The sequence below is a fragment of the Neodiprion lecontei genome, chromosome 4, assembly GCF_021901455.1.
Source record: "Neodiprion lecontei isolate iyNeoLeco1 chromosome 4, iyNeoLeco1.1, whole genome shotgun sequence".
Lineage (NCBI taxonomy): Eukaryota > Metazoa > Arthropoda > Insecta > Hymenoptera > Diprionidae > Neodiprion > Neodiprion lecontei.
In genome coordinates this window covers 25,224,707-25,248,619 of record NC_060263.1, presented here as the reverse complement: position 1 = coordinate 25,248,619, position 23,913 = coordinate 25,224,707, and the positions used below count along the sequence as shown (strand labels likewise).

The 23,913-nt window shown below is 37.2% G+C and overlaps 1 protein-coding gene across 13 annotated transcripts in view; it reads right to left on the bottom strand.

The window, feature by feature from the left end:
- Positions 1-23,913, bottom strand: part of LOC107223829 (bromodomain adjacent to zinc finger domain protein 2B) — a 117,801-nt gene that overhangs the window by 49,165 nt on the left and 44,723 nt on the right. For all 13 annotated transcript variants that reach the window (XM_046736319.1, XM_046736330.1, XM_046736318.1 and 10 more), the window contains exon 2: positions 4,870-4,924. The gene's annotated coding sequence lies outside the window, so the exon portion shown is untranslated. The remainder of the gene's footprint in view (positions 1-4,869; positions 4,925-23,913) is intronic.

Genomic DNA, 23,913 nt, shown 5'->3' with positions numbered 1-23,913 from the left:
CAAACATGATATAAATTCCCAACAAGTGACAAGAAGTGAATGGAAAAAAATTTGGAAATTATAATTACTAATCAACGAACGCTGGCGAGATGAAATTTGCAGTTCAGTCACTGCTACGAAAACATACTTGTGATCGATGAGAGATGTATACAGTAGCAACTGTCGTGTTCGTCGGCATCAAAACGTACAACTACATATTTCTATCGGAACACGATTCGGAACATTGACAATCGGTTTCGCATTGATGGATTGGAACGAAGAGTGAGCCACTTTGATCTTTCGCATTCCCTCCGCAAACCTATTACGTTTAAATGATAAATAAAGTCAGCATCTGCGGTGCTGAAATATTGATTGCCTGGATGTGTTTCTCGATTTCATTATATTCACGATAGGTTAACACAAGAGTCATTGGATGTTACTATTTATGAACATTTGTACACAAGAGTCATTTGCTGCTTACGGTCGTTATTGAATCGGATTATAGAGTCCACCCCACATCGTGAGAGACTGTTTATTCCGTTTCTTTTTTCCCCGGAGTTTTCAACTGGTGTCTTACTGTAATTGTACGAGCTGCGTAATTCCGTCGATGACTTCGTGTCAATCCATCCTGGCCCTGAATTCCCACCTACTTCCTTAACGAGTTGTCAAAACTATACGAACTAGCAGGTTCACCTAGTGTAGATTCTGGAATCCTTCGTAACGCGTAACAATGTTTATCGTGGTTATAAAATTTGATTTCCTCACAATTGAATGTTTAGAGAGTGAGAAATAAAACGTGCATCACCCATCGGATAACAAATTTAATATACGGTGAGACTTTGATCCATGAAACTTTTCTCAAATTCGTTAACTCACATTATAAGATGAATTTTTCGAAATGATACGAATTCTTAAAAGCATTCTCAGCAATGGTTTATATTAATATCCGAATTACATATTTTCTCGGAACACCAGCATAGCCCTCAATTACTTATTCAACTAGTCTAGCTACCTTTTCAAATAAATTCCCTCAGTAAGTATAAAGAATTATTAAAAGCACGACAAGTAAAATTCACGGTTACTTAATTACCTTACCTACACTGTACAATTTATCGCGCAGGTTCGCATTTGCATTCATAACGTTGTGTAGTTGTAAACTCATTGCTACGCTGATGTAACTCGTAATAGTAGACGGTGATCGTTAAACGAAATTTATTAGTAATAAACTATCATCACGAGTCATTTAATGTATGCAATATCTGTATCAACTGTAAACGCAATGATTATTTCATCAGCAAAGTGATTCAACACAATCGTAACATTATCTTCAAAGCGCTTTTTTGCAGTAACAACATTACAGAAACATTCAAGTAAAAATCAGAAATACTTCATACAGTCAGACGCGTGTCTATTTCATTCAGTAATTCAATCCTCTGTGAACGTGTTAAATATTATGATGATACGGATATTACAAGCGAGCTAGTTATTGGAGTGATGGAACCATTCAAATGGTAATCAAAGTTGATTTGTAATTTGTATCGTTCGAAAATTTCTAAAATCATCGACAGTCAAGACAGCAATTACAGGACTCTCTGAACAACTGACTGACTAACGATTAAACCATGGATCAGGCTTGTCGATATGTGCAGGTTTATCAGACACGCACACTTCGCGTTTTCAATGTCAGTGCGCTGTCTGGACGATAGATAAGTGCACGTGTGATTAAAGTTAGTACCGTTATTGTAAGAAGGCAAGTTCAGCAAAAAAATCTTTACTTCGCGCCATTAGAATTATCTGACATTAAGTAAATCATAACGAACCAAAAATAGCCATATTTCTCAACAGCTAACTCCTCGTCGAAAGTCATTCTAAAATTACGAAATAATGAATTTCCACCTGATGTTCCGTGACGTTAACGTTAGAGTTAACTTCAATCTCCCAAGTGTACACAATGCAAGCACACATCCTCCCCTTACTCCTCTTCCTCAATCAACATATAAAATTTATACTCGTCAGTGAAGCTTGTGCCCCGTATAATAAACATCACTGCAGTTACATATCTTGATAAGCTCAACCCGTTGCAAAACGGGGAGAATTAATCATATTTTCAGCTAACTCACGAGTGAAAATGGCCAAGTGGCATGGCACAATACGATGGGTGTACAACAATGTTTCCAAAGCGAGAGAATTTCTCCCGAGTAAACTCTCCGTTATGATGTTGTGGCGACTGTAGAGACATGTGCAGCCTACGTATAGATGTGAAGCACATATCTCAGCGAGTATCCAACGACGTTGGGTTGGAGGGGTCAGGTTGACTCGGGCTCGGCTAGGTTGGAGTGGTTTTGCTGTCGGCTGCGTATTGATTGCTGCTATCTCTCTCTCTCTCTCTGTTTCTCTCTATCTTTCTCTGTCTCTCCTCTCCTCTCCTCTCCTCTCCTCTCCTCTCCTCTCGACTCACCTCTGCTCCTCTCCTCTTCTATTCGCTTCTCTCCTCTCTGCGCCGTCCACCGTGATTCCATCCTTCGCACGAACTACGAGTAAACTACGAGTGTACGATTCCTTGGAATCGCGTAATGGCAGAGAGCCGGGACAGCAAGCCGCCATCTTTACCCGAGTCTTAATATACAGGGATGCGGACCGGGTGGGTCGCGATTAAACGCCTGCGGTTCAGGCTGACGACAGTAGTTATCTTATGGTCTTGACGCTTCTCCATCGTGCCCTTTCACATCGACGTTTATCGAATAATTACTACCGACGTTACCAAAAACATTTGTAATCGCAAAGCCACCAGCTTATGAATACATCGGTTGCTAAAGCGACAATAAACGAGATTGAACATACCAGACGATATATTTCTACGACACATGAAGACCCCAATGGACCCCATGAAGTTCTGCGATTCTTGGCTATCCGAACGCTTTGGTAGTCATCAAACTTTACTCTGTTTGTTATTATCCAGAGAAACACATCCCAACTTACAGTAGGCTCCTAAATTTGTTTGAAAAAGATAATTGTCCAATATTCGTTGTACGATGTTTCATTTGTAGAGTTACGCGAATAGGGCGTCGTAGAGTCGAAGTTTGAAGTATGATTGATTTCAAGAAAATGAGCCGAGGTTCGGAAGACATTTTTCAGGGAAATCTGTTATAGGTACGGTATGGTGCTTGAGGTTTAGCTACATTGAATTGGCAAGTGTACGAAAAGTATACAAAGCGAATGAATATTTGAGCTCAGGTCTTTTCCTAACACCAATTCATCCTCTTTTGTCAGGACTGGAATAATCCATCCATCCATCATAAGAGTCGGTAATTAATCGAATAATTAAAGTTCACGTTCGTAAAGCAGAACCTACTAGAAAAAAGCACAATGTAGCCATTTGGCGAGCACATTAACCGCTCCTAAATATTTCGTGATCGTTTACATTTGAAAAATGTGATTACGAGAAACCATTTGACAAAATAAATTTTACTTTGATTACGTGATTTCCCATGATTTCTAAAATTTCATACGATATCGTAAGATGACAGAGAGAGTTGGGTGATTTTAAATGATTTCGCACAACTACTAACGATCGCTTTGACGATTACCGGTGCAGAATTTCATTTCAATATTAATAATTTCAGTGTAATTTCGCAGATTACAAAATGATTCCGAACGATATCGAGATCTCAATCGCTTCGGTGAAACACCCCTTGACACCGTAGTTACAAACCAAAGGGATTTACACACTGCGGTTAAAGCAAATTCGATAACAAAGGAATCAAATGGAACGTGTCAACGATATAAAAATTGTATTTAAAAAAAGTTATCAAATGCTCATTCAAAATTAGGATTCAGAGAACAAAGCATCCTGCGACAGGAAAACCACTAATCAATATGGAATCAGATCATTTGTCATCGCATGTAGCTGACCCTCATAGAAGCAAGACAAAAAATATTTCACATTAATGAAGTACATCGTATAAACAGTCCGTAATGTGAGACGCTCAAATAGTTTTCACGAACGACTGACCTGCCCGTCAATTTTCCGATTTCAGAATGAAGTCTTCTTGTATTTAGGTTAAAAATTCGCAAAATATACTGCTCGACATGTCCAATTGCAGTGTTCAAAGCACGCGCAACCATTCGACTGAAATCAATTCAATGAAACAAATAAAAGTAATCGCTCGTGAGAATTTTCGTCCGATCTTATTGTCGAAACCCTTCGAATAACGATGACGTAATAGCGTGTTTAGATAGACTCAAGATTTGCGCACGCCAAAAGTTTTATATTATATTTTTCTCCGCGAAAACAAGACGGGACGTTTAATTTTCCGGATTAATTTACAAAGCGCAGGAAATATCGAACTACATATACGTCTACTTTTCATGCAGTATGTCGATATTTTTTAAATCTTCAAAAAACTAACCAACAAATTAGCAGCTGAAAAATTTTACATCGAATTTTTCACATCGCGTACTTTTTTCTGAACCTGTGAATCTAGAGACGTGCCTGTTCAAAATAAAACTTCGACTATTGTATTATTATAAAATAACAGAATAATGAAAAAAAAAAAAATCTTTGCGAAGTTTTCGATTACAAATAACTCGACAAATTTTGCTTTATGTGAGACTTAAAAAAAATATCCGAAGAAAATTAAGTGATCCATCTCATTCATGGATTGTTTCATCAAATATTATCAAACCGATAGGTTGATACTTTTCACTCAGAGATACCATAGGTTTTACAAATTATTCGTAGTCGTATAGGTTTCTTCGATGAATTTAGTCCCTAGGTGTCCATATTCGAGCAATAATTTAAATCGCGATTATCTTATACTATAATATATATATATATATGTATATATACACAACCGACGTGATATATCTACAACAATAAATTATACTTACAATTAGTTATGCTGTCTCAGCTCATACTTGCTGGCGTCAGTAAGCCCCATCACACCTGAAACAGACGTAAACGCGAACATGAGAGTGACATCTAGATTAAACACAATTAATGAATAAAGTTACATCACGCCATCGTCGTTAGCTGCGACAACTGTTGGCGCAATCGTTTCGCTGTTTGCAATAAACTCCAAAGTAACGCCACAGATTAAAATCGCAAATGATCTCAAGCATTGGGCGAGTATCTCATCCAAAATGACAATACGCTGCATTTACTTGGAGGGCACATAGTCGATTACAGCTGACCCTGTTGTCGTTTAATTATGTGTTTCGGTTCGCGGGATCCAAAGCATTATTCGATGTTTTCAACATCTGATATAATGTAACAACCCAACAACCCGTCAACACCACCGACTGAATGTCAGCACCGAACGTGAGATTTGACGGTTTAGGCTGCGGTGACCGTTAAAATAACCTCAGAATTCACGGTTTATTTAAAAGCCGGAATATCGCATCCCAAAATACGTTCCGTTTCCAATTTTTCATACCCTGACAGTTTCGGTACAAAAATCATACTCGTTTGAAAATTTAAGATCTAGTACATCTAATTTAAGATCCTACGAAAGATGTGAAGAAGATTTTATTAATTACCTAATTCAAGCAAAATAAATTTTTTGAAAACCGCACGTTTGGATTTTATTCACGTTTCTAATCGGGACGGGTTTTTTTTTTTACCCTCACCTGTATATAGCGTTAATACACCGCAAGGATTAAAACCTGCTACATCCTGATTCATGTTTCAAGATTAACAATGCAACATTTTGTGTACCGATTACCACAATAGATATACATATGCAAAAAGTAGTCACCGCATAAATGATGACTAGAGGTATAAATAAACACGCGTTGAGCGGATGAGCAAATCTTGATAACGACCGTATTTTTCCTCTAAACTTCGAGAAGTATGGCGAAGAAACAAAGGGCTAAGAAATTATACACTGACAATGAGGTTGACTGTAATTCCATAAAAGTGTATGTAATTAACGATGTAAAAGTGTGACAGCATTGTATTGTGATTCGTATCATTTCGCAATCGTAAATCATGCATTTTCTGTTTTCTTTTTTTTTTTTCTCTCCCTTCTAAAATTATATCAAATTTCCAAAAATTTTCGGGCGATAGAAACGTTTTTGCTCTTTCTTTCGTACAATTAACCGAGTACATCACATTACGGTGCACCTGTACCTGATGCTGATCTCGGAGTCGCCTAAGGATCGTCAATTCAATGCTATGCCTCAATAACAAGCAATGTTACAGCAATTTTTATATCAAAGTGAAGCGATACGAATAACAAACGAAAAGTCACTAGTCAAGTCGAGCGTCTGATAAGATATACGATTTTTCAACTATTCATACACATTTTCGAATAACCGCGATATTTTTTCCAAACATTGAATTAACAACTGCGATTTAATGACGCAATTGATAATTGCGTGATGTTAAAATTCTATTCCTCGCCGACTTCCTTGCTTCAACTGTTTGCGCCACTCTATTCCAGTTTCAAATTCAAATTTTTCTATTCGAGTCAATCACTAATGGTTACTTTCGATAGCATGCCTATCACTATCACAACTTTCTAAGGTTTTCCGACGAAATTTGCTACAGTGTGCATCTTAAAAAAAGCTCCAAATAATTTTCAATCACATGTAATTATAAGGAGACTTAAAGTTAAATATAACATTGACTTGGCTGCCTAATTGGAATTCATAAGGTTATAACAGTTTATAAATTGCTGTAATAATTGACGCTGAAACTCCTTTCAGTTACACAAGTTCATCAACAATTCCTTTTCAATTAACCAAGACTAGTATGACAACGTCGAATGAATGAATGAATGAATGAATGAATGAACGAACGAATGAATGAATGAACGAATGAATGTATGTATGTAAGTATGTACGAATGAAATGGAATTCGATAATCAACGAAAGCTAAAAATACAGTTAAACCCGATACCATTAATAATTTCAAGACAATATAATAGAAGTTACAATTAATAAGCCGATTGCAAAACATCGTTTATCGAGGCATGTTTGAGACTTTCGACTAAATAAAAAGAATGATTCACCAACATTTCGAGTCACCCTGTATTTCACCGCGTGATCTGACGCCGCGTTGATCATACTTCAGAGACAAGACGGTTAAAACACAACGGCATACAGTCCAGGTTTTCCCCGATTTGTTAAAACGAAGTTCAACGACACGAGATAAATATTGGACAACGGTAAGAGAAACTTACGGAAGAGTTTTGTCGACTTTCCGCACTTGTATTCAAAACGTAAATCGTCGAAACAGAAAACGGCGGAGAGAAAGAAGAAGAGAGAGAGAAGAGAGAAGAGAGAGGAAAGAGAGAGTCTTTGCCGGAAGAGACATTGACCCAGACACCTACATACAATACCTACGCGCACAGGCCATACCGTGTACATAATAATACATATATACATGAAGGTCATGTAATATATATGCAAAGCATGGTGTGTTGTGATACGCGCACACAACGCTCGCACTATACGACTACTCCATAAAATAACAAGCTATATATTAGCTCGAGCCGCGCCGGCGCACCACGGACCATATAAATGTATGTAGTACGATGTGTGCGCAGCACGTTTGCCGCCCGCGACGATGTACGAACCGAGGCAGAGAAGAGAGAGAGAGAGAGAGAGAGAGAGAGAGAGAGAGAGAGAGAGAGAGAGGGAGAGGGGGGGGAGACGTTGTTGGGAGGGGGGGCATTTATGAATGAAAATATGAGGCGTATCGGTGACTCACTCGCATCATTATTTATGTATGTCTCGGTTTATTTACGATTCCGTTTATCACCGCTATACGCCACGAAATCGCATGTTGTAATATATGTGTTATATATATACGTGTTAATGTTGAAATTTTACAATTTATTGTATACATGGATATGTATTTATAATTTGGTATATAAAACGATTTGAATTCAATTGAAAATCGTCAAATTTTTTGCGTCACATCAGTTTTTACAAATTTTAAATACAACGTCGTAATTAACCGATGCAATACGTCGATAAAAGTCGACATTAATTATACTGCTCGAAATAAGATGACGCTTTCATAATTGAATGAATGAATTTTGTACATTCTTTGTAACGGAAGATTCACGGCGTTGAGGAAAATTTTTATTGCAGCGGAAATTTTTTAATATTTTCGACAGTTTTGATACATTGTGAAAATTGTCAATTGCGAATTATTGGTACAATTATGGGGTAGCTTGTTGGAACTTTTGTTCCCTACGCTGCATCGATAATTATGAAATTTTTTTAAAAATTTAGAAGAATTGCGACGCAAGGAGCTGTTTGAAAAATACCGTTTCCCGACATTAATTTAATTAATATCTGGACAAATGTGCAACATAAATGTTTGATACCGGATGAAAACTTCTCGTTTCGTTAAAGCCTATTATGAGTTCAAATTTCGAGCAAATACAAAAATTATGAAGTTTCACAGATGTGCGGATCATCAGTTTTTTATGAAGTAGAAATGGTTTTGAAAACGGGGAAAAAAGTAGTAATTCAAGTACCTCTCATCTTCACTTAATCAAAGTGATAATATGGTGAAATTAAATATGAATTTTCTAAATCTTCTCGGTTTCTCAACATCGCGATTAAGTTTCTTTCCAGTCTCTGAATGAAAATATGAATCCACTTGGTATGACAAATTTGGGTGAACGAAGATTAACTATAAAATGTTTACATCACTATTTATTTTCACTTGTAACTATCCTTAACAACATTGTGATAATTAAAAGAAAAATCATGTGTTATATCAGTAGTTGTGTCAATGCTTCAACGTCGTGCACGACTCTCGAGATTTGACATGAATTATTAAAACTAGTAAAATCAGCTTCGCTATTTTTCTTCATCTCTCCACGATTTATCTTATACCGATTAGCAAGAAACTAATAGTAATTGCTTTACAGTACGGTAAAAAGAATAAAATCGTTTAGTACGGTAAAAAAAAAAAAAAAAAAAAGACAAACTATAAAGCAATTGAATAAATTTAAAAATTCAACGAGTCTCGGGAATAGAGAAAGAAGCCTCCGGACCTACCGCAACAACCTTACGACATCGCGGGACGAGCGGCTTTTTGCGTAAGTCACATACACTGCAACGTCTACATAAATAATTCATAAATCCGACACAAATCGATCCAATTACTAAATAATTATGGTAATAAACATACCTATACACAATACATATAATACACACATACGCACGGCAAAATAATAATAATTAGTATCAATGAAACTTCTATCTATGCAAACGTGCAGGATCTCACAACTTTTCGATCACTGTGTACATGCGATTTATTGAATCAATTATTTCATATACACGAGCATAAGATCGCGTGAATGCATCGTGTCCATGTTTAATAGTCCGCCTCGATTTATCGCTCTCTTCCTCAAGTACTAAAAGTCTCAATAAATCTTGGCTTTTGATTTTTTTTTTTTATTTTTTGTTGTTCAATAAACAATCCCGTCATACGGGTAATCACGTGGCAGCGAATTTTATTGTACTACATCAAATTCAAGAGGCAACGGATGCGAGGAACAATTTTGGAATACCAGATACTTATACTAGATTGTAATTATCGATAATGCATTTTCTGGTTATTACAACATTGAATCGGTTTGTTCAGTTTACTGCGCTTGAATAAATAAGTAAACAAATAAACAAATAAATAAATAAATAAGGCCTGAGCATCAATTTACTGTTAGACCAACATTGGAACATAGCAACAGGTACAAGTGACCGCGTTATCAAAAAGAATAGAAACAGACATTAGATTTTATGGTTACGGCTATAAGACTCGTTTCCAATTTGTACCCCGAAGAAGGATATTTTTCAATTACGTTAAAAAAAAAAAAAATGGTAACAGTCAAGGATCGTAAAAACTAACAACAACTAGGAGTTTCCCTCAGTGTACAGACTACCTGACAAGGTAGAGAAAATAGTAGAGTCGCCACTTGATCCACTTGAACGAAATTTTTCCACACGAGTTTACCGTGGATTACCAGATTATTCGGGATTTTCAATCCAAAATCGAATATAAACATGAATACCAGATAAAACAAAGTGTATCAATACACTTGCTACACCAAATTCATTCGACGCCGATTTGATGTAACTAAAAGTTCGACAGTATGTAAAATTTCGAAATGAAAGAAGACGCTGGATAAAATCTCGAGTGATACCTTGAATCTAACGATGCATCTGCAGAATCACGGGAGCGCTGAGCCTTTATCCTCATCCAGCGAACACCCGTTCCCCTAACATAAGTAACTGACATTTGCGACAATTGTTTGTTGAAAACGCCTGTATACCGCAAGTGTGACGAAGAAACGAAAAATGAATGATCGATCGTGATTGAAAATCACTTGGAATCACACGTCGCGGGCGAATAGGATAAGTAATAATATGGTTAACGACAATCGCGACACTGCACAGCTTCTTTGATCGTATAAAATTATACACAAACACAACTCGGACAATCTTCCGGGCCGTCTAATCGTCAGGATTAACAATTGTCGCTCGTCTCCGGCAACCTCTTTTCCCTCCTCTCCTCACGAATGGCCGAGATGGTTTTTTCCGCGCAAGGACAGAAGCGGCGTAAGCAAACCGTCAAGTATGGCCGCCCTCTCGTCCCGTCTCGTCGAGTCGACGACGTCCACGCCATGAAAACTACACGTTACTGCGCGGCCGTTGCCTCTCAAGTCCCGGGGTTCCCGCCTCGCTTCCTTTCCTTTTATTTCTCCCCTGCCCCTCTGCCAAAGGGGGAAAACGAGTATGGGGCCCAGTGCACCCGCTGCACCGACACCACCGTAGCCGAGTCGGCTGCCGTCAATTTTGATCGTCCCGGCACCCAGGTATGCAACATGACACAAGAAACCGACCGAGTGTCCTCGAGTCCGCATCCTCTGAGCCAAGGAATATTCCTGGCTGAAGTTATTTTCGTTCGAGTTCGGGTCGGAGGATTTTAATTGGCCACGCCGAGTCGTCTCTCGATACTCCTTCTCCTCGTATCTCAAATTGGTACGGAGGTCGAACTTTGTTTAAATTAAAACGCCATAAGTCTGCGGCAAGAAGTCTGTGAAATGTTCCATATTTTTCACACACCTGTTTGATTCGTGTAAAGTTAAATAAAATAATAAAATCATACAACCAATGTAGGATGATTTGTGTAATGAATATGAATTAAAAGAATGAAAGTAATAATGTGAGCGAGTCAGAGTGACCGGACACGCAGATTTCAGTGATTGTACGACGGAAAGAAAATACATTTGTCGGTGAGATCCGGATATAATTAAGTCAGCTTGAAAAACAATGGACCGGTTGAAACAGTATGTAACTCCGTTCGCAATAAGTTGAAACATTGAAAGTAAATATTTTGTTATAAAAACTGAAACATTCGAGTAATGTGTAATAATAGGTATAATAAGCGTTCGGATCTGTATTAGCTCGTAAATTAATGATCTTGATATCGGTTGTTTAAATTTTTCATATCCGTGTCACATGTTCCGCAACATTCGCTGATAAAAGTTCAAAAGGAAAAATCGTCGTTCCGTAAAGCATGATAGGTGAACTTTGAGTCGCATTAACTATAACAACCACTTGATTAATCGAGTATGAATTTTATCGAGCTTGTAAATATAATTTACGTTCATCGTCTGTTGTTTCTTTCCTTCTTCTCGCGTTTATACTAGTTCCTGTCATTTGTTGCATTCTTTATACTCTAGCGGTAGGTTGCATGCGATTTCGGTTAACGATGGAAGATAAAACAATGAATGACTGACGGTTTAGCATCGCAATGCCGGCTACGGGCCACAATAAAATGAATAACAACAAGCATCGTCATTGACTTGGTCCATTCATTCGCTCACTCATTCATTCATTCGTTCATTCATTGTCAGTCGTGAAAGATCGTTCGTTCAGGTCCATTTATGCGGCGAAAGAGAAAGAGAGAAAAAGGTAACGGCATTCGAAATATGGTTATTAGTGTATTAAGGAAAAGAGAGGTTAGCCACTAATCAATTACTCGATTATTCAATTTTCTAATCAGACGCAAATATCTCACCCGACAGCTGAACAAACCGAATACAACGCGAGTATATTCAACATTCCTGACATGCCGTGGCTCTGCACGCGTATACATTTCTCATTCGTTCATTCATTCGGCATTCATTCATTCGCTTCCTTACATTACGCCACTGCATGTACCGTACACATATATACGCCACGGTTGTATTAAACTATACGCTGCACCATACCACGTAACATCGCTAAAACGACGGTGATCATAGCGATCAGCGATATAAACTTCAGGCTATTTATCAGAACATTTTTATATACGTGTAAACAAATAAAAGGTACAAATAGTCCTCACTTTGATAACTAATATATCTCGTTTCCGGTACTTTTAATTTAATTTAAAAAAGGCTACCGTCATTTCTAAGAATAATTCAATTGTATAAAAGCTTATATCCATGCAAGAGCACACTCGCGACTGTTTAGGCGAATTGTAATAACTACATACTTTTGCTTAAATGTTTATCCGAGTTATAGGGAAAAGTCACATGTTGCGAAGTACCACGGAGGGATTTTTTCGTACGGCAAAAGCTAGTATTCAGAGTTTGTTTCAGCAAAAAAAAAAAAAAAAAAAAGAAGACAAATTTATTGCCACAAACTGAAGCAGGCTAACGCTTCAAAACAGAATGAATCAAAAGAATCGAGGGAAGATTTCTTTTTCCACCGTCATTGCTAAATACCAATTATTTTCTTTTCGTGTCACTTGATCAAACGAGCTATCTAGGCAAAACAAACCTGCATATTGGCTCAATTCCCGATTCATACAGCTATACCTTAGCAATTTCGCAACTCGATAACTGACTTTCCGATTCGTAACTTTGCCCATTGCGCGAAGGTTCGCACTTATCAATCTGATCCGATCGATGCAATTTCGGACTCGTTCGTTGCATCGCTTGTAAATCTATTGTCCGTCCTCTCTACACGTACATATTTGTAATAATTTGAAGCTAACGGGGCCGACGGCGAAACGTAATGTCACGTAACGCATCGCAAGGCAAGGCAACGCAACGCGGCAGCCTAGGATCTATTTATTGCTCGATAAGTCCAAGAGCAGCCAACGGCTACCCACCGCATCGTGTCCCGTGGCAACGAGACCTGATCACGTGACACGCCTGCGGCCGTTGCGAACGAGACGTGAGGAGAGGAGAGGAGAGGAGAGGAGAGGAGAGGACAGGAGAGGAGAGGAGGAGAGAAGAGAGAGAGAGAGAGAGAGAAGAGAGTCCTCGTCAACCGTATATAGCAGGCCGGGCTAAGAAGAATCAATACGGAAGACGTGAAACTGAATAAGTATTGGGAACAGCGAAGCGATGGGTTCTTCCATCATTGCTTGCAGGGCTGTGGGATAATGAATTGCGTAACGAGAAATTTTTGTACAGCGCGATGCTGTCGCCGCGATTGCAGGGGAACAAGGCGGATAAAAGTGCGAAAAACGGAAGTGGCAGGGATTCGTTGATTTTTAATGATAATCGAGGTGTAAATTAAAACGAGTTCAATGATGTGACTGACGTATTCCGCGAAATTATCGAGGAATCAAAATCGAGATAACAAAAATCGTTGGAAATCACTTGACATCCATACGACAACGTTGATGAAATCGTTGGTTGAAAGTGTTCCGGTAAACGGCAAATGATCTCACAAATGATTTAAATTCATCAACATTCCATACATTTCTATCTTATCACGTGCTCTAATCTAGTTCCAATGATTTCCCAGCATTCCGTAGAATCGGAATATCACTAAAAATCAATGGAAATCACCCTTAGAACGGGAAATTAATGTAGATCACATGACCGAGGTAGAAGTTGAGAGAATTAACTGGAGATCGATTCGAATTTAAGCAATATAAGAAAAATTCAGAAAGGTCACATGTGATCACCAACAAATTCCAGTCAAGCTAATTATAAATTTCGATGAGGTTTTCCGAACTTGATGATTAAAAAAACTTAGATAAAGTTTGACGAAAATTTACGTCATAGAAAGAAAAGTAGCTAAAAGAGGATTTATTTACTTACTGACAGTCCTAATGTTAAAAAAAAGACTTTCTTAAACAATTACACTGTCGGAAGTTGAAAAGAAAAACTCAAGGAATTACGACGATAAGCTTTTGCACTGCAAGTAAGTGTGGTTAAGTCGGGTTTTACAATTAGATGTGTAATACCATAAGGGATACTGGTGAATTGGTCACTTTACGCGATGCGCGCATTGTATATAAGAGGCATCGTATTTTCACTCGAATTCAAAGTATGTATTTTATTTACTCGTTAACGCACTCGCGTCAAAGATGTGATCAAATGTACAGTCTACAACTGTTCAAATAGGAAAATGGTATCGTGTGAAAAAGAATAACGACAGAAAGAATCAACAGCTACGTATCACCGGAGAGACAAACAAATCGAGTTTAATTGTAAGAACACCCGTTTGACACTGGAGCAACAATTACATTTATACAAGTTTTTCATTTTGTAGAAATTGTATACTTACGTATAAGAAAATTATTGATTTCTTTAAATGGAAAAATATTGCTTGTACAACAAAAGATATTTAATCAGATCAATCAGCAGCGTAAGCTAGGATCTTTAATAAACTTTTCTTCTTGATAATCGACGTAACATTTTTTCTCCGTAAAATAATTCTTTCCTATATCCGACAAAGAATTTGTTCAATAAAATCTATTCACGTACTTCTAAGACAACTTGATTATTTTTTTGAGATGAAATAAGGTTTAGTTGAAAGTGAACCATTGCAGGTTACGTTTAATGAATTCAGGCATGTCGAATTACGCAAAACGCAATATCAAGATTACTGATCATACACAATTACAATACAATTATACATAACGATTTTTCCATTAAAAAATAGAGTGACAATTCTTTTCAGTGTCATCGACAATTAAACTTTAGTTATACATGTTATCGGAGTTGATAAAAAAAATCAAACAAATTTCATTTTACGCACTCAAATTTCACAATAGTTTCGTTACAATAATTTCTTTTACCATACAGGCCCTTCCTACTGATTCTGGAATTTATGGATGTTTCGAAAAATGGAATAAAACAAATAAAAAGTAACGGCGTTGCATACATATAAACGTAATAAAAATAAATTCAGTTATAATTGTATTATAAAACGATAATAAAGTGTTAATCAATATTACTCGAGTGAATAACGTGAACAAATGATCAAGATCATCCTATCTTATCATCATCATCATCATCATCCAAGTATTGTTCTCTCGTAGCAGATCTTGCGCCACGAACGCAGATTTATACTATGTATAAAATCGACTGTAATACTCGCGTTGATTAGACGTAATGACTTGCTTCGACATCCTACCCTTGTACCCTCTACGTGAATCATAAGATGCGTGTATATCTCGCTTACAATTAGATATGTAGGTACTATAGGTATACATACAGCATCGAGTTTATTGATTCCGTAACGTTACTTTATCGCTTCCTAACCGATATCTTAATACCGGTATTGCTATCACCATTGCCATTACTGTTACTGTTACGATCGAGACGTTCGACGATCATCGCTGCATGACCTGATAAACAACTGTACTTTCGAACCTCGGGTCGAGACATCTTTGTCACGTTAAATCACGAAACAGCCGTTTACATGATACGTTGTATTTGTTGCGTGCATCATTCCGAGCCAGGATTACAGTCAAAGCATTTTAGGCCCACGCAGCGATATTTTAAGCGTGTATGCCAGGACGTACAAGTCAGTTCGAAAATGTGTGGAAGGAAAAACATGAATACAAAAATCTAAAAACTGTAAATAAAACTCCGAGAGTTGCAAAATAATTAGGGAAGTTGGTATAGCACGGAGGAGGAAAACCGTAATATGATGTTATTTCTTTGAAGTTCGTAACATTCCGAGATTTTAACATTTAAAATTCAACCTCTTGAGATTTTTCTTGTATGTTAACATGTAACTAGATTAGCTCAAGTGAGATTTTCTGATCGTTTTGTCACATTTTTTCCAAGAATATCACTCGTTCATATAGTTTACAAATCAGTGATTTTGTAACAGCGGCTATGACATTAGTGACGGGATTCATTGAATGAATGTTACGTGTCGCACAAAGTGCGCGCGATCTGATTTCAACAATTTTGCCAAGCTTTGAATAACGAAAATGCAACGTATTAACCTAACCGCTGAATGGGGTGAAAAACTAGAATAGAATGTTTTCATGACAAATAACCCGAAGTGAAAAAATCACAAGAAATAGAATATTTCTCTATAAAAAGTGACTTTGTTACCCACTTAATACAACTTTTTGGTACACTTAATACAACTATAAATACAAAAACGAGTGATCCAAATTTAATTTTAAATTTCTAAGGTAGCAGGGATTGAAGTTTTTGATTCTCTACTACGTAATCATTGCATCTGTACGTTAATACAAAATTTTGCTGACATATTACACGCATATTATAATATACATTACGTTATAGTAAAACAGAATTAAGAAAGTTCAGTAAAAATTTCATCAATTTCCGGAGAATGTTGCTCGCACGCGTTGTCGATAGTTTTTTAGCGTCGCGGAGGTTTTGTAAAGACTATAAATATAAAATGTAGAACAAGCATCGTGGTTACCGAGAGAAAAAAAGATCACTGCGTCGCCGAGTCTCCCGAGTTATATTATGCACATGGCAGTGTTAGTACATGTGGCTGTTCCCCTGCAAGAGAACGACGAGGTCGAGAGACAGGAGAGCTTTCGTCACACACATCGACCTAACAAGGGTTGCGTAGCTTAAACGAAACGAATGAAAATATGCTCTAGGTGTATGTTACGAACGTCGAGGGAAGGAAAAAAAAAAAAAACGTCTGCAACGGGAGAAAAATTGTACGGAAATCTGGCCTATCATTTGAAATCGGATGCCAAAATTCAACAAAGAGGAAAACATTTCATACACGGTACTTTATACGTGGAATGCAAGCGTGAGAAAAATTGATCCGACTCAACTGGGGTGCGGAAAATTGGGTCTTTGTATGGGAAAAATATTAAACGCCGCTTTTCTTTTCATTCTTGTTTTAAATATTTTTTCGACGTAACCAAAATAGCAACAAATACAATGAGATTAAAAACTTGTACAAAAAAATCTATGCACTGCAAAATTGGTGAAATTCAATTGCTCGTAGTAACATTCACGAGTTTATCTTTTCTGATGAGAAAGGATGTCCGATCTGATTACTTTGCATTTCTCTGCTCTACGGACGTGCGAAAGGCGGTAAAAAAAAAATCATTTATTTGAAATACAAAGACCAAATTGAAGCGAGTTTCAACAATTTCACTTGCACGGGAAGAAACGCTGCGCTTATAATTGGGCACGTTTAACTAACGATGAAGAAAATTGCACATTATGATATAATTGGCATAAGATATCAAAATATAGTCGCCCCAATCTCAGTATAAATTACGTCCGTTACTTCGAAACTCGTGTAGTTTATTGCAAAACGTATCGGTTAAATCTTCTTCTATTTTTTAACATGAGTTATTAAAATAATTTCAAGTAATTTATTGCGAGTTTACCAAACATAAACTGATTTATTACGTGATGATAACGATGATGTTATCACTATTGTACGTGCGTAAAATTTTATGATGGAAGAAAAGCGTGAATGTGAGCTTTCAATACTCGTTTATGTTGTCAGTTGGATGATTGAAAAATTGATATTACAAAATTGAGAAACATTACAAGAAACTGTTCGTTTGTACACATTAACAATTCAACTCTATTACCGTGGGAATGCTCTAGAAATTCCGAACATATAACCGACTGTAGATATTCAGATACTTCTCTCGATTTCTTACTTCTTTATACGTCAAACCTGTTTTCACATGATTCAGAATTCTAACTGTGTTAATATTTCTGAAGTATCTAATGAATATTCAACGATAATACGATTAAATATTAAGTTTTCTATTATGGAACGTAGTTTATCCTAACAAAAGAGTAATATCGCTAGAGTTGCAAATTAACAAACACTTCGCGTTCGTTTCTAAATTTTAGATTACCATTCTTTCCGAATCAACGGCTGGTGGAAACACGTGCCCGAGAGACGACGAAAGAACCCGTTGACAGCTTTTTCATCGAGTTATCGACCGTCGATTCGCGTTCAACGACGATAATATTCATGGAAGCGAGATACAGTCAAAAACTGATGTAAAGGAGCTTTTCTTGTCAACTGGTTAATCATTTCCTCTCAATTTACCCCGAGTACATCTTATAATATGTTATATGGTTGTAAATAATTTATACACTACACAATACAGACAGATCGATACGAATGTAAAAACAATCTGAACAAACGTTTTACGAGTCTTTCAGTCATTTTGGTCAACGTTATATAAACAAAGACCGAAAAATGGGTCAAATAGAAAATGGTCCATTTGGTAAGAAATTCTTCCATTGTTTGATTCCATAAACTTAAAGAATAGAAAAGAACGACCAAAATTGGGTAAAAAAAAAAAGGTGGAGGTTCTGTATTTTAAAATCCATTGAACAAACCATTGCAATGGGATTTTAAAATTCTGGCCCCCACATGACGTCGTTATGTCCACTATTTTTAATAGTTATAAAACAGCCATTCATTCTCAACATCCACCGGATCTTGTTTGATTGGATAATAATATTCAAATATTAAATAATTGATTACGGATGTCATGTATTGTACTTTTTACGACGGAAGTGGAATTTTTATCGTGACGTCATGTGGGGGATCACGTGACTTTGCTGCTGCGCATCGCCGTTTAGAGCACGACTTGTTTCCCTTGCACCATGGAACGAATCGAAAGGCTCGGTAAAGGTTCTTCCTTTGGGGAAATCGACAGCGAGAAAGGAAATTTGTCCACGCCGAGTCTGACGACACGTCTCTCCGTTATACATGCGTAAACGATGTACGATTTGTATGCGTTACATAGCACATGTTACTGTGCAGGATGGTCAGAAAATAAGCCTGACGTACCATCCGAGATCCAGGTCGAACAAATCGCTCTTTTCTTTAACGACCGATGGTTTGACCGAGACTTTGTCGTGTTATACAGAGTGATCATCTGTCGACGGAATGATCCATCGTCTGTGATAGTTTAATGCGCATGCGCTAAAATTCGATAGCAATTGTTTGTCAGGGTGACCAACCGTCGTAAAATCCGGATGGCTTATTTTCGCCGCGATGTATGTAACCTAAAAAATTTTCACAGCTGTCGGTGTTGAGCACAACTGCTAGTGACAACTCTCAAAATTTTTTAGGTTAGTTCAACGACGGTTGGTCGCCCTGGCAAACAACTGCTCTCGGATTTTGACGCATGCGCGTTAAACTGTAGCAGACGACGGACAATCGCTCTGTATAGGTACTCTGTATTATTATAGCCGACTACGTGTAGGCATTCATGAACCGTTGACGACCGGATTCTACATCGCGCAACTTTTGACAAATCGAGGAGAAAACATGGTTTTCTAACAGTCACGTAATCATTTTCCTACACGTTTTCTTTCCTCGTACATTATGACGAAACTCTTGTTTACTCGGTGATGTGAATAGAGGTTCAGGATATTCGAAATTCGTTGGAGTTTATTCATGAGTTTGAAGTTCCTAACGTTGAAGTAACGATACATTTCGCAAAGTCCGAAATCAACTTCCGCAAATTTATTTTGAAATTGTAACTTGGAGATTTTTTTCTCAATGTCTCGTCACGTTAATGTTACTGACCTCAAATTCGTGTTTATTCGTTTACTCATTCGGATTAGGAAAGTGTCTTTTTTTCACCGCAAGGAACAAGGTCGAAAAAATTAATTTTTGCTAAGCAAAAACTTCTTTTGATGTACCTATAGGATTTTCGGCTCAAGTCTAAGAAGCCACGTGAAAAAAAAAAAACAAAAAAAAAAAAAAAACACGCACAGGCTCTCGACGTTGCAGATATACGAGGTTGAAGTTAGTAACGCTAATGTGACGGACATCGAAAAAAAAATCCGTGTTTTTCAATTTCAGAACAGATTTAGAGTGTAACAGTTAAGTTTTTCAAATACACGAAGTATACAGTTTTGATTCGTTGCGGGATTACTAAACGTCAGCTAATTCTAAGTTGTGAAATAACGACTATTTTCATGGAAATGAATCGCTGCAGCAACGTTACTAATTTCAACCTTATACAGATAGAACTAAATTTGACCAAAGAAACATCTTGTATGAGAAATTTTCAAAGAATTTTTATTTTTGATGATAATATGAGTGAATAACACGTATTAAAGAGTACAATATTTAATCAGAATGACAAGAACTGGACATTTGAGATTCGAAGATTGAATAAAAATATGTACAATAAAATTGCGTGCAGTGTAACGCGACTTGGTTTCAATGAGATCTTGAAAATATGCCAATACCGTTTATTATATCCATTTGAAAACGAGAAGGCTAACAATAAGTCAACTCAATTAATTCACGAATTAAACACTCAATGATGCATCGCCGACAATATATGAACACAGCTCACCGCCGTCAAGCGTGACAGGTTTTTAAAAAAGCACGTACGAACGCGTGAATAAACGAAGAGAAGGAAAAAAGAAAGGTATAAAGAAACGAAATGACCGTGTATACAATTCCCTAGCATTATAACACGATATAAGCTTTGAATGAAATAAAGGATCACCGAATTATCATCTCGCTTGGTAACTCCATTACGTCATTTTTCAACATTTAATAATGACGATAATCGTTCATGTCGGGCGTTGAATATCCCGATGTTTTCGTCGCAGCGGTATAAGTACGAAATAAACATACATGCGTAAATGACTGTACCAAAAGTCATATTATCGAATTATCATCGCGGGGAAATGATGATTTAATCATTAAAAGTATAATGTGTATGCTTGAGGTATTTTAGACTTTTTTTCAATTTTAAAACCCACATTGGACTTTTTCAAGTAAGTATCCTAAGTAATTTATGCATTTCGACAAGAAGAAACTCCAAAAATTTCACGTTTGGATAACGATAATAAGTACTTATATATATTTTTATGGCCATTATGTGCTGCTTCAGTTCTTTCTTTTTTTTTTTTTTTTTTGTCGTTTCAATACTTTCGCAATTAAATTTCTACGATCCAAATATCCTTATATCTGGAACACGTATAAAACCATTCAACTTTCGTAGAATGATCTCCAACGGGTCCAAAAACACGACCAAGAAATGCATAAATTGAAATACGGATCAAATCGAAAAGCATTTATATCCGTGCATTTTTAACAGCGGATAAACAGCGCTCCGAATGAATCGAATAAACAACTCCGGTAAACAACTTTCGACGTACCAAATAAGGAGTTGCAAAATATATACAATTCGTCCCTGCATCGCGGGAGCGAAATTCGTTACTGATTCAGCATTTCTGCAACCGGTTGCGTGACAAATTGAAATTCGTAACTTCGTACAATGATACCTGTAAATAATATTTGTATTCCATTTTAATCCTTCGTCAAATCTGATCGCGCCTGTCGTCAAATACACGAATATTGTTACTTCCGGATGGTGTTATCCCTCTCTCTTTCTCTCTCTCTCTCTCTCGGACAAACGTTAACATGTCAAATGTATTTAAAAACGCGGAGAGAGGGTAGCGAGTGGATATAGTTAGGTTGAGAAAGGTCACGTCGGTTCAGGGTCAGGTTGTAATAGGTTAGTTTAACGACTCGGACAGCCATCCTCTAACTGCCGTTACATACATTTACGTACGTACGCTGGAGAGATAGAATTATGCACGATCCATTGAGTGGAAGAGTTGGACGAAATTGAGATAACATTCTTTTTTAAATTTTACGTTGGGTAATTAATGATCACTGATCGCCAGAGCAGCTGAGAAGTGGAAGAAAAATGTGCGCATATTTTGTTTCGACACTTTCCACCGTCCAACAAAAATAAACCTGTTTTAGATAAGCAACGAATCGAGATATTGAACGTATCGAACTATCGAATGAAACCACAATTTCGAAACTTTAGAACGAATTGAGTTTGTCTACGTGAAATCTGAGTACGCTTTCAATCGTTATAACAAATACCGAGCCCCGTAGACAATTTTATAAATCGCGCAGTGAAATAAAAATCTTTCCGAAATTTGCGTCGTTTATACATTAACGTGACAAATTTCTATCGCATGATGCAGATTGGAAAACCGTACAACATTCCACAAAAACCGAGGCGCAAGCTATAAAAAGCTTTCTAATTATTCAAACATATTAGATTCTGACGAATAAGAAAATTCTTTTCGTTGCCATTTTTATCTTGAAATATTTCGAGTAACTTTGTGAACTTACCAAATGGAGTTGCTTCACTTTGTGCACAATATTGGAACTCTGATAACTAGTTGACATTCGTCAACGTTATTATAAAAAAAAAACCGAAAAAGAGTCTTTGAAGCATAATTCACACGATTATATTCTGTGAGTGAAAACCGTCATAGGCGTTTACCTCGTTACTTTCTCACTGTATACATACAGTGACTTGAGAGACAAGTGTATCACCATCTCAGCAACAGCAATATAAAACACGATATAATTCAATCGTGCCGCTGCGACAAAACGAACGTATCCAAAACTCGTACCAAGTGATAAAAGTTGGCGTAAATTGCGGGCATCCGTATGCCGAATAAAAAGATAAGAAGCGGGTATTCGTGATTGAAAATATGTGTAAAAGTGAAACAAGCGTGGTTGGTACGTACTTGCCGAGGATCCGGGGTACCAGGGGAACGAACAGGTGAGATAGTCTCTAGGTATACGTACAAGAGAGGAGCTGCAGGGCTGGAAGGCGGGCGCGTTTACAAAACGACGACGACGACGACGACGTCGAGAGAAAACGGGGCCCGCCACGCTACACTCGCTAACTTTAATGGCTGCCTAATTCGGCGAATTTATTGATTCGCAGAGTCGGGTAGGTATACGCGATGAAAGGACCTGGCTGACTCAGCGCTTATGACGAGGATACGCGACCTGCGACTTTCGGGGGGCGGGGATTAAATTGTTGAGAAGAAAAAAAAAAAAAAAAAGTATCAAGAAGACGTAAAAATTGAACAAATCTACCGCATGTCCGAAATTTTATATCCATGTGTAAGTTATAGGCACGAAACACGTGTAAAGATTGTTTGCAATGAGAGAAATTGTTCGTTTATTCGGTGGATTTTTTAATATATATATATATATATATTGGAACAAGATCCAAACGTTGGTTTCTGTCAAACTAAATAATCCTCTTAAAGTCTACAGATTTTTCCACGAGATTGAAGTTCGTAACGTCAAAGTAACTATTCATTTTTAGGAGAAATCGTAACTTCGCAAACAACAGGTTTGTCCGATTGTAAAATTGAGTAATCCATCTGCAAACATCAAAGTGTATTCAAATCTTCATTGTTAAATTCTCTCAAAGTCGTTCTTCATTTTTGAAACAATGATTTTCGCATCAATATTTCGTTACGTCAACGTTACCAACTTCAAATCTGGTAATTTTAGCTAGATCAGGTATGAGAATTAACTCCTTGCACATGATTCCTCCCCATCTGAATAAACGAGCTGAAAATTCTATCTCTCATTGTCAGGATGATTTTCTTTACGGTAAAAACTAACGGTCGGACCTTTTTCTAACAAAAAGTAAAACAATATATACACAGCCGTATATGTATACATTGCATATTGCCGTAATTTGAAGCAGTCTAACCGGTATAATGGGAAGATCAATAAGTGCCAAAAGGACGTGGCTGTTACTGTGTATACGTAGCACCATGCGGCATGGAGACAAAGGCGGTGGTCACAGAGGGTTGCGGATACCAAGTGGTTAAAATCATCCGTCAAACATGGTTGCAAGGCTCGCCATAAACCAAAACCCATCGC